Genomic DNA, 10327 nt, shown 5'->3' with positions numbered 1-10327 from the left:
ACAGTTGGTAGCATTTATATAGTGCTTTAAGATTTGTGAAGAATTGTGCATGTTATCTAATTTGATTCATATAACAACCTTATAACAAGTAAAAGAGAATAAAAGGTAAATTTTGCTCTCAGTGATTACAGGGAATGCCAGATTTGGGGAAAATTTTGGACATAAATCCAATTAAAAAGGAGATTCTGACACAATAGATATGATTTTTTTCTTTTTAATCTAATGCCTAAATGTCATATGTCTTATATACTTTAGTGTTTAAAGTGGAGAATTAGATATCACCATTTTCATCATAATATAGCCCATCCACATTGGCTCCACATGAATCTGGGTTCAAGTTGTGAGGACTTTAATGTCAATTCACCTGAGCTGGATAAATTTGCTCAAATCTAGTTTAAAATTGGAAACTTCTAAAGTCAATTTGGTTCTGGATATTCAGTTGCTTCCAAACTAACAGATGCAGGCAAAAGATAGGTCTAAAAGAAGTAAAATATTTCATTAAAACTTAAACAAGAATTAGGGAAATACCAAAGTAGATATGATCTCATCTCTCTCCACCCTCCTAAGTGGTTTAGTATAGAAATGCTACAATCAGATTAAAATGTAATTGGGAAATATTTAATTAAATAAATAAAAATACAATAAAGCATAGATAATATGGTTGGGTTTATTTTTTTTTTTTGCTTTTTGGAGGGTGGAAGGTAAGGCAATTAGGGTTAAGTGACTTGCCCAAGTTCACACAGCTAGTAAGTGTTTAAGTGTCTGATGCCAGATTTGATTTCAGGTCCTCCTGACTTCAGGGGTTGGTGCTCTATTCACTGTACCACCTAGTCACCCCTGCATAGATAATAATACATTTTAAAACTAAATCATGTTGGTCCACAAGGATCCTTATATATAAATTAAAGCCCCCTCTTTCTATTTCAGTTTGACACCTCTGGTTTAGGAAGTTAATTCCTCCAAACTCACTGCTCCAAAATGAAGGGAAGAACAATATTATTTTGCTGCAAGATGGAGGTTAGGAAGGGAACTTCACCCACTCACTTCCTACCCCTCCACTTGGGATCATCAGCTGTCTTTCCACAGCTTTCCTGGGTCTTGGATATCTTCTCTCCTTGTTTTGTATAACCACATCAGAGTTGTTTACAGAATCCTAAACTCACAAACAACACCACAATATTTTCAGAATCCTCTCAGGCCACTCCATGTGACAACTAATCCTAAAAATGTATTGGATGTTCCAGGAGGACTAGCATCTCTGGTGTGAGAATTGCCAAGCCTTTTTCAGGGACAGTCATCCACTTTTCACCCAACTCTCACCTAGAAGTCCCGGAAGCTGTAGCATGCATAGTGTCCATAGCCTAGTAAACCATCTCAGCAGATGGGCTAAGCCAGGTTATAGGTAACCAACAAACCTGAAACCAGTCAGTGAATTAGAAGAATGCCTACCCTAAGCATTTGAAGACTTCCCCCATTGGAATAAGCAGATCAGAACAATTTGTCCCAGTGGCCATGAAGGTGGCTGAACCAAATGCTATGGAGGATTTAGAGCTTGGTCAGACATCAAAGATGTCAAGGTCATCCATTTGCCATGCCAATGGACTTCAGTGACTCAGAAAGAGAGAGTGAAGCTGATGACTTTGTGCAATTCTGCCTCACTTAAATCCAATTCACACACAAGTCAAAACACACCTGTAATATCATTGGACCTCTTCAAAAATGAAGGACAAACTATAAAAATCTCAAAAGCAAACTTCCATTACCAAAATCCCTATATTCTTTCTAGAAGTCCCCTATCTCTTCTCTCACACTGGACCACTAGCATATGGCTTCCCTGGGAAAATGAAGTCTAGTGAGATTCTCTAGTGAACACATGTTCTGGCCTAACGCATTTGTTAAATATCCTTTTTAAACATATCTATAACCACAACTTCAGGGTGTATGGGTGTTGAAGCAGGACAAGCACCTCCAGTGTGAGGGCTTGCTGAGCCTTTTTCAGGGCTCCTCATCCACGTTGGTGTGCCCCTGATTTACCCAGCTCTCACCTGTAGCATGCATAGCAGCCATACCCCAGTAAAACTCTCAGCAGAGGGGTTAAACCAGATTGAAAGTAACTAACAAGCCCCAAACCCACTGATAAATTAGCAGGGTTTCTCCCCAAAGCATATGAAGACTTCCCACATTGGAATAGGCAGATCAGAACAATTTATTCCAGTGACTATGGAGGCAGCTAAAACAGGCACTGTGGAGCACTTAGAGCTTGGTCAAACATCAAAAATGCCAAGGTCATCCATTGCATCCCAGATCATTGCCAGTCCTCCTGACTTTGGTCTTGTCACTGGACTTCCATGACCGTGGAAGAGGGAGACTGATGACTTTGTACAGTTCCATTTAAATCTCACTTAAATACAATTCATGTACAAGTAAACCATCTCAGCAGATGGGCTAAGCCAGTATGATGTTAATTGGTCCTCTTCAAAAATAAAGGACAAACAAAAACAACCATAATTTCACTTTCCTAGTGGATTTTTGTCTTTCCTTTTGTGCTTTACTCTCTGAAAAGAGATGTGAGGTCAAGATCTATATTTTCAAGGAAAATTCAAATTGTCTATTTAAATATGAGGTTGTGATCCAGAAGTCTCCCCCCTAAAAAATTTCTAATAACCAATAGTATATAATTACATATACATCCCAAACCATGTCTACTGGTGAGTTCATTTCATTTTATAAAGTTCAGTGGTGAAGAATATGGAATTTCTGCCTTGTGGGGCACCTTGTATATTAAGTTTTGTTATATTATTGCTGAATTGAATCTTTGCATTATTTTTTGCAAAAGTATACTGATGTAACTACATGTATTAATGTAAAGAGCGGCGGGCCTCCGGCTCCCCGGCCCCGCCCCTTGCGGGGGCGCGCGGCGCCTGGGACCGTACGGGAAGAGGGAAGTCAGGTGGCCGCTGCCGCCGCGGCTTGTAGCCAGAAGAAAGATGGCAGATCTGGAGGAGCAGTTGTCGGATGAGGAAAAGGTGCGCATAGCAGCAAAATTCATCATCCATGCCCCTCCAGGAGAATTTAATGAGGTATTTAATGATGTTCGGTTACTGCTTAATAATGATAATCTTCTCAGGGAAGGGGCAGCTCATGCATTTGCACAGTATAACTTGGACCAGTTTACTCCAGTAAAAATTGAAGGCTATGAAGAACAGGTATTAATAACAGAGCATGGTGATTTAGGAAATGGAAAATTTCTGGATTCCAAAAATAGGGTCTCTTTCAAATTTGATCATTTAAGAAAGGAAGCTACTGACCCCAGGCCCTATGAAGGTGAAAATTGAATTTTGGAGACATTCAGTGGAGACTGCCATGAGAGCCTATGTAAAGGAACATTACCCTAATGGGGTCTGCACAGTTTATGGTAAAACTATAGATGGACAGCAAACCATTATTGCATGCATACAAAGTCATCAGTTTCAAGCAAAAAACTTTTGGAATGGTCGTTGGAGATCGGAATGGAAGTTTACAATTACTCTTTCTACCACACAGGTGGTTGGTATCTTGAAAATTCAGGTTCACTATTATGAAGATGGTAATGTTCAGCTAGTGAGCCATAAAGACATACAAGAATCTCTAACAGTGTCTAATGAAGTCCAAACAGCAAAAGAATTTATAAAGATTGTAGAAGCGGCAGAAAATGAATATCAGACTGCCATCAGTGAGAATTATCAGACTATGTCGGACACTACTTTCAAAGCCTTACGTCGACAGTTGCCAGTTACACGCACTAAGATTGACTGGAATAAGATCCTTAGTTACAAAATTGGGAAAGAAATGCAGAATGCTTAAGATGAACACTGCATGACTGGATCATTTTAGTGTCCTTGTATAAAAATAAAAATATTACAAAAGTATTCAAAACTGTCAGCCCGTTTAGCATGGGCTTTTGCCATTGAAAATCACTGTAATTAAGTAGTTTGGTTAGAGCACGAGGCTTAGCTAATCAATCTTTGTTTTTCAATTTTTTGTTTCCTTATGTTCAGAGAGGGTTGCAAATCACATTAGATAAGAAATATTTTGTTTCTTACACTGAAAAGAGGTGATGCCTCTAGTTTTTGGTTAAGAAAAAATTAAAGTGTATGAAAACTATATTTGCTTGATGTAACACTTTAATTGATGTCTTTAATGAAGTGAATAACTTTTTTGAAGTTTGCCAGATTCTTTTTAATGGGGTCCTTAATGGCCATTTCTAGTTTAAGGTGGTTGATGGATTTAGCCATATATGCTGCTGAAGAAATTGTCTACCTTTCCCCCTTTCCTCTTCCATTGTATGTAAGACTGAGTTTAGAGGGAAAGTATTTTCTATATTAATTATGTTTAAACCTTTCAAGATAGTTATTTAGGTAGCTTAGTGTTTAACTAAACTTTTTTTAAACAAGGCCAAGATCTAATGCTATTTTGAGATTTTGAAATTAAACAAAAATACTTACTTCAGAAAAAAAAAATTAATGTAAAGAGCTCCTCTTCCCAAACATGTCAATTTCTTCTAGCTTAACATCTGGATATTTTGGGGTCTTAATGTGTAACAACATGGTCCTGTAAGAACACTAACTGACTGTACAAATCTATATAAAAGCAGGAAGGGCAGAGGTTATCTAGTCTAGACGATGCTGACCGCAGTTTGAGAGGGCCTGCCATTTCCTGTGTTAGATAACTAGGAGTCATAGTGTAATCTGGAAGCAAAGGAAATATGACATGGCAAATTCAATGAAATTAAAGACAGCTACCAGGGTTGGATGAATCCTTGGTATTTCTTTTTTCTGAATATGTGCACTTCTTTACCTCCATCTTTGGAGGCAAAGGGTAATGTGATAGGCATATCCAATTAATCCAAAAATAATTCTACCTAGATATTATTACAGGATGTCTAAAGAAGAATGGTGAGCTATGAAAAAGGGCCCTTTCTTCCACCTTATCTCTCTTTCCCAAAGCCTTTCATTCAAAAATAATCTATTAAGAAGGCTTTGGATTTTTTTTTCTTCTTTCCTCTAAGGAGCTCAAATTTCTGAAGGAGCCTAATTAAGCCTCACAACATTCATCTGAGGGGGGAAAAGGGTGGCAGCTATGCATTTTTATTCCCATTTTCCAGATAAGGAAAGCCATAAAAAGATAAAAGGATGGCATCAAAATTTTGCAAGTCTTAACTGGTAAAAACAAACAAACAAAAAAAAAGACCCAGATACTCTCAATTTAAACTTGGCACTCCAGGCCTGTGTTAGGACAAGACCAGGTTTGAGATGGGGCAGGGTTTGAAGGGTGGAAATTCACCCAGCTGAACAAATGGTGCTATTATGGGTAAAAAATTCACTGGATTTTTCACTCCTTATCTGCAGTTTTGGAAGTGCAGAGACAATCTCTATCAGTGGGATAATTAAGACTGTAGTCTTTTCAGTGCTTATTTTTAAAGTTCTGGGTCTTCATGATTATTGTACCCAATCTTCAGCAATTAATAATGACCATCTGCACTTCCATTCCCTTAATGAGTGTGCTGATTTTCCTTCATTATTACAATGCACTGGGAATATCACTGTTAATACTACATTTAAATAGGCAAGAGCCTGAGGTAGTTATGTGACCCATATGAAATTTTAAAATAAAAATATTTTTTTCTCCCAGTTTAGTAACATCTATTTTGAAGACAAATTCATAGCCATCTTTAACTGACAAATATTTTTACTAAGTGCTGCTTTTATGGACTCATCATTCGCTTCAGTCTGAAATGAATAAAATCAATAGACAAGAAGAGTCCTCTAATTAATACAGTGTCTTCTGGGGGAAAATATAGAACTCTTTCTTCCTTAAGTTTCTCCATATTTATAAGGTTTTCACTTTTTTTCTAGTACTGTAGTTGAATGATGTATATTCACATCAGCTATTTGTTTTAAATATAAGCTTTTTTTCAGGATATCAATGAACAATAAAGAAGAATAAGTAATGAACCTTATCTCCACCGTATATTCAACCTTTCTTTCTCTTCCTTGTGTAAATAACCAAGAATCTGTGGTGTCCAAAGTATGGTAAGTGCCTCTATCTATAAATTAATAGAAAAGTCTTCGAAAGGTACTTTGGGTTCAGAGAGGTTTTACAAATAGTAACTCAGTTAACTAGGTGTCAGAAATAGCTTTGAATTCAAATCTTCCTGACTCATAGATTAGCACTATGTTCTTTAAAAGTTGCTGTTGTTTGTAAATGATGGGTCAGGATTTTGTGTATATCTATACCCAAATATCTATACCAAATCTCATTGATTAGGAAATTCATACCAATGCTGGAAATGATAACTCAGTCAAGCCTGCCCATCCAATCTAACCTTTGTCCACGTTGTCCCATAAAGTTAATACAGAGGATCCACTCAGTGTTTTGGGGACATTTCTCACAAGTATATGTATTGTTAATGTATGTTTGCTTAATGGGAAGATCTTTCCCATCCAGTAATAGGCCCATGTGACCTGCTTGAGTCACATGGAAGCCTGAGTCACATGAGTCTATGGTAGGAGAAGCTTACTGAGTGGGTGCAGCAGGAAGGGTGGAACAGGAAGAGACAGAGCTAGAGGACAGCTGAGAGAGGAAGTTGGTCAGAGTAGATAGAGCTGAGAAAGAGAGAGGAAGTAGGCAGTGAGCTGTGAGAGTTCGTTTTGTGGGAAGGCCTTATCAGGGAGAAGGCTTGGGGATAGTGGTGTCCCCTGCATTGTTATTATGTATAGATTTCTTTTTTTTTTAATTTTTAAAATGAATTTGTTTGTTTACTCTTAGTTTACACTATTCAATAACACAATTCCTTGAGTTTCATATTTTGTCCCCCTCCCTCCCCTTCCCCCCATCTGTAAATACTTTCACATTATACATTAGTCAGGTTATAAAGATGGATTGTATCAGATAGAATGAAAAATGGTAGAGAGGACATAAAACCAAACAAGAAAAGGAAAAAGATCAGGTATTTTGCTTCCATCTGGATATGAACTCGGTTCTTTCTAGTTCTTTCTCTGGATGCACACATTTCTCTCCATCATGAGTCTTTTGGGATTGACTTATACCACTGCATTGCTGAGAAGAGTCCAGTCTATCAAAGCTGGTCATCACACATACGTTGTGTCTGTAATTGTGTACAAATTTCTCCTGGTTCTACTCTTCTCACTCAGCATCAGTTCATATAAGCTTCTTCAGGTAAATATGAAGTCCATCTGTGCCTCGTTTCTTATAGCACAATAGCATTCTATAACATGAATATACCACAACTTGTTCTGCCATTCCCCAATTGATGGGAACCCCCTTAATTTCCAATTCTTTGCCACACATAAAGAGCTGTTATAAACATTTTTGTACATATGGGTCTCCTGAGAAACTGTGAAGCAGAGTTATTTTTCCATTGAGGTATTTTACCTCTTTTTCTAACTTTTCATTCTTGTTGTTTTGTTTGACTAATTCTTGGTTCCTCTAGAGTTATTTGTTTCAATTTGATTGATTCTAGTTTTTAGCAAATCATTTTCCTTGGTTAATTTTTGCAGCTCCTTTTCCATATCATACACTTTTCTTTTTAGAGAGATGTTTTCTTCATTATAATGTTTTTCTAATTCTGAAATTTTGGTTTTGAGAGAATTATTCATTTTGTCTTCTATCTCTCTCATTTGGTTTTCAAAGTTCCTTTTGAGCTCATCTAGGAGAGCTTCCTGTGCTTGGGACCCATTCCGTGCTGATGTTTCAGCTGTGGGTGTGGAGTCCACATTGTCTCCTTCTGAGTTTGGTTCCTCCCTCTGAGGATAGTAGGACTCCAGAGTCTTTGTCTTTGTAGTCTGCTTTCTACCCATTTTGAGGCAGGGCCCTAGCCATGCCCTTCCTCTAGGGATCCCAAGCCTTTACTGTAGAGGGTTTTGCCCTGGGGCAATAGTTACTATATTTTCAGGGGTGAGGGGGTTGGAGCAGGTGAAGTTCACTCTGTCTTCCTGGTCTTTGGAGGTCCTGATAGGGGCTTTTTTTTTTATTTCTGGGCTATGAAGTGGTAGCCCCAGGAGTGTTTGCTGTCCTGGACAGGGGCCCCTGCTTTTGGTTCTTACCTTGCTCTTTCCAGTTCCAGCCCTTTGGTGATAGTCCTGGTAGTGGCCCTTGTGGTTGACTACTTGCCCCCTGAGTTGATCAGGCCTCTTCTAGGCCTGCCTCTGTGCGCTGCTCGCCTTCCAGGCCTGCTTCTGTGCCATTTTGTATAGATTTCTTTGTTGCTATGATGGATTTGGCTTTCTGGTGTTGGGATTTGGCTTTCTGGTATCTGAATAAATGTTTTGGTTCTGTCTTCCATGTGGAGAGTCTTATATTTTGTGAATCAGAATTATGTTGCATATTCATGGCCGCCATAGGTGCTATGAATATTGTGTTAGTGCTACAGTTTACCAAGGAAGTACTCTGCTTGCCAACCTGTCATCCATTACCCTTCACATGTGACCAGGTTATCTTTCCATTCTATCAAGGAGCTAAGTATAGGTATGGATAGAGTTCTGGGTCTGGAGTGGGGAAATTGTTGTTTCTGTTGTTCAGTCATTTCAATTGTGTCTTAATTTTTATGATCCTATTTTCTTTGCAAAGAAATCATTAGAATCATTTGTCATTTCCTTCTACAGTTCATTTTACAGATATAAATTTGTAAAGTGACTGGTTTAAATGACATGCCCATGATCACACAACTACTAAATGTCTGAGGCCAGATTTGAACTCGTGAAGATGAGTCTTTCTGACTCCAAGCTGATCACTCTTTCCACTGTACCATGTAGCTTCTCTGGAGTCAGAAAAACCTGATTTCAAATCTAGTCTCAGATATTTACTAGTTGTGTGACCCTGAGAAAGTCACTTAACCTTTATTGGCCTCATTTTCCTCATCTGTAACATGAGGATAAAAAGAACATCTCCCTTCCAGGATTGTTATGAGTATGAAATTAGATAATATTGGTAATGTGCTTAGCACAGTACCTGGCACATAACAGGAAAACAATAAATGCTTAATTCCCTTCTTCCTATCATCTAATTCTTTTGATGACACCTTTTGCTCATGTTCTCTAATGTTCCTCACTGGTTATATGTTGTAGCCTGTTCTCACCCACCATGTACCTCTCCATTGTCCTCTATGTGATATTCATTTTTATTTCTTCAGAGACGATGCTTTGTATTTCAAATTTCAATGCCATACAACAACTCTGACAAAATACTGGTGTTAGAAAGACAAGTCTTTGCTTTCAAGGGATGTTTAGGGTCAGTAAAAGAGCTTTGCAATTCACAAAGACAATGCAGTCCTCACTGATCTGTTTATTCAACTCTTGGTAAAAAATGCTGCCATCTATACTACCAGTTCCAGATTAGATAGACAGACGAACAGACGGACAGATGGACAGAAAAACAGAGAGAGAGAGAGAGAGAGAGAGAGAGAGAGAGAGAGAGAGAGAGAGAGAGAATACTTGTTGGTCTTTCATCCAAAGGGTAGACCTAACTTCTACAATGAAGAAACTATTTTTTTCCATTTTCATACTTACACATAGCAAATACTTAGTAAGTGTTAGTTTAATTGAATTGAATTGGATTTCCTTAAAATAGCCATCTCTTCAATCTAATCAATATAACTTAGGGACCCTCTTTTTTTTTGGCTGTACTTAAATAACAGAAGAGCACTAGAAGATGTCTTTATTCATTTATAATTTCAATATTGTCAAGGATGACCATATAATCAGCAATTTGCCTTTAAATTTTCCAAACTTGAAGCCCCCATTTTTTAATATTCAGCTTCCTGTTAGGATAAAAATCGATGAATATTATATTATATATTGTATATACTTATATATAAGTATTATAGAAGTTAATAAAAAGCATATTTGACAATTTGGCTACAGGTTTAAAGAAAAGACACCAATATCATTCCTATAGTATAATGGTATATTTTTTTTTTCTGGAGGATGGGAACCAGGGAGGGCATTGAACTGCCTGGTCAATTTTCTTTGGGTGGTGTTTAATTTGGTTTTCTGGTTGACTGTGGAAGTGGCTGAAGGCAGAGATAGTATAGAACAGCTATCTTTAGTTAAGTGGATAAAACCATAAGGTTTTGTAGTATATTTTCTCAGTAACAGTGATACTATCCAGGAAGTAATATCATGAGTAGTTTCTTCTGAATATTACATTGTGTGACAGTGTAATAATAGAAGAGGGGAAATTGAAAGCTAGTAAAAATAATAATAACAACAGCAATAATATGTAACACTAGGGGAGGGAGGGAAGGAGGAGGAGGGGAGAGAGAGACAGA

General features: G+C 37.7%; 1 long non-coding RNA gene and 1 pseudogene across 1 annotated transcript in view; one reads left to right on the top strand and one right to left on the bottom strand.

Moving 5' to 3' along the window:
• Nucleotides 1-10327, bottom strand: part of LOC138160143 (uncharacterized) — a 361415-nt gene that overhangs the window by 17803 nt on the left and 333285 nt on the right. The gene's annotated exons all lie outside the window — the stretch shown is intronic.
• On the top strand, nt 2912-4143 carry LOC138160141 (F-actin-capping protein subunit alpha-2 pseudogene; annotated as a pseudogene).

Source organism: Petaurus breviceps, unplaced genomic scaffold, assembly GCF_028583685.1.
Source record: "Petaurus breviceps papuanus isolate PSGF00001 unplaced genomic scaffold, PetGlider_PUasm1.0 179, whole genome shotgun sequence".
Lineage (NCBI taxonomy): Eukaryota > Metazoa > Chordata > Mammalia > Diprotodontia > Petauridae > Petaurus > Petaurus breviceps.
Note: the sequence above shows the minus strand (reverse complement) of the source record. Positions and strands in the feature narration are given on the sequence as shown.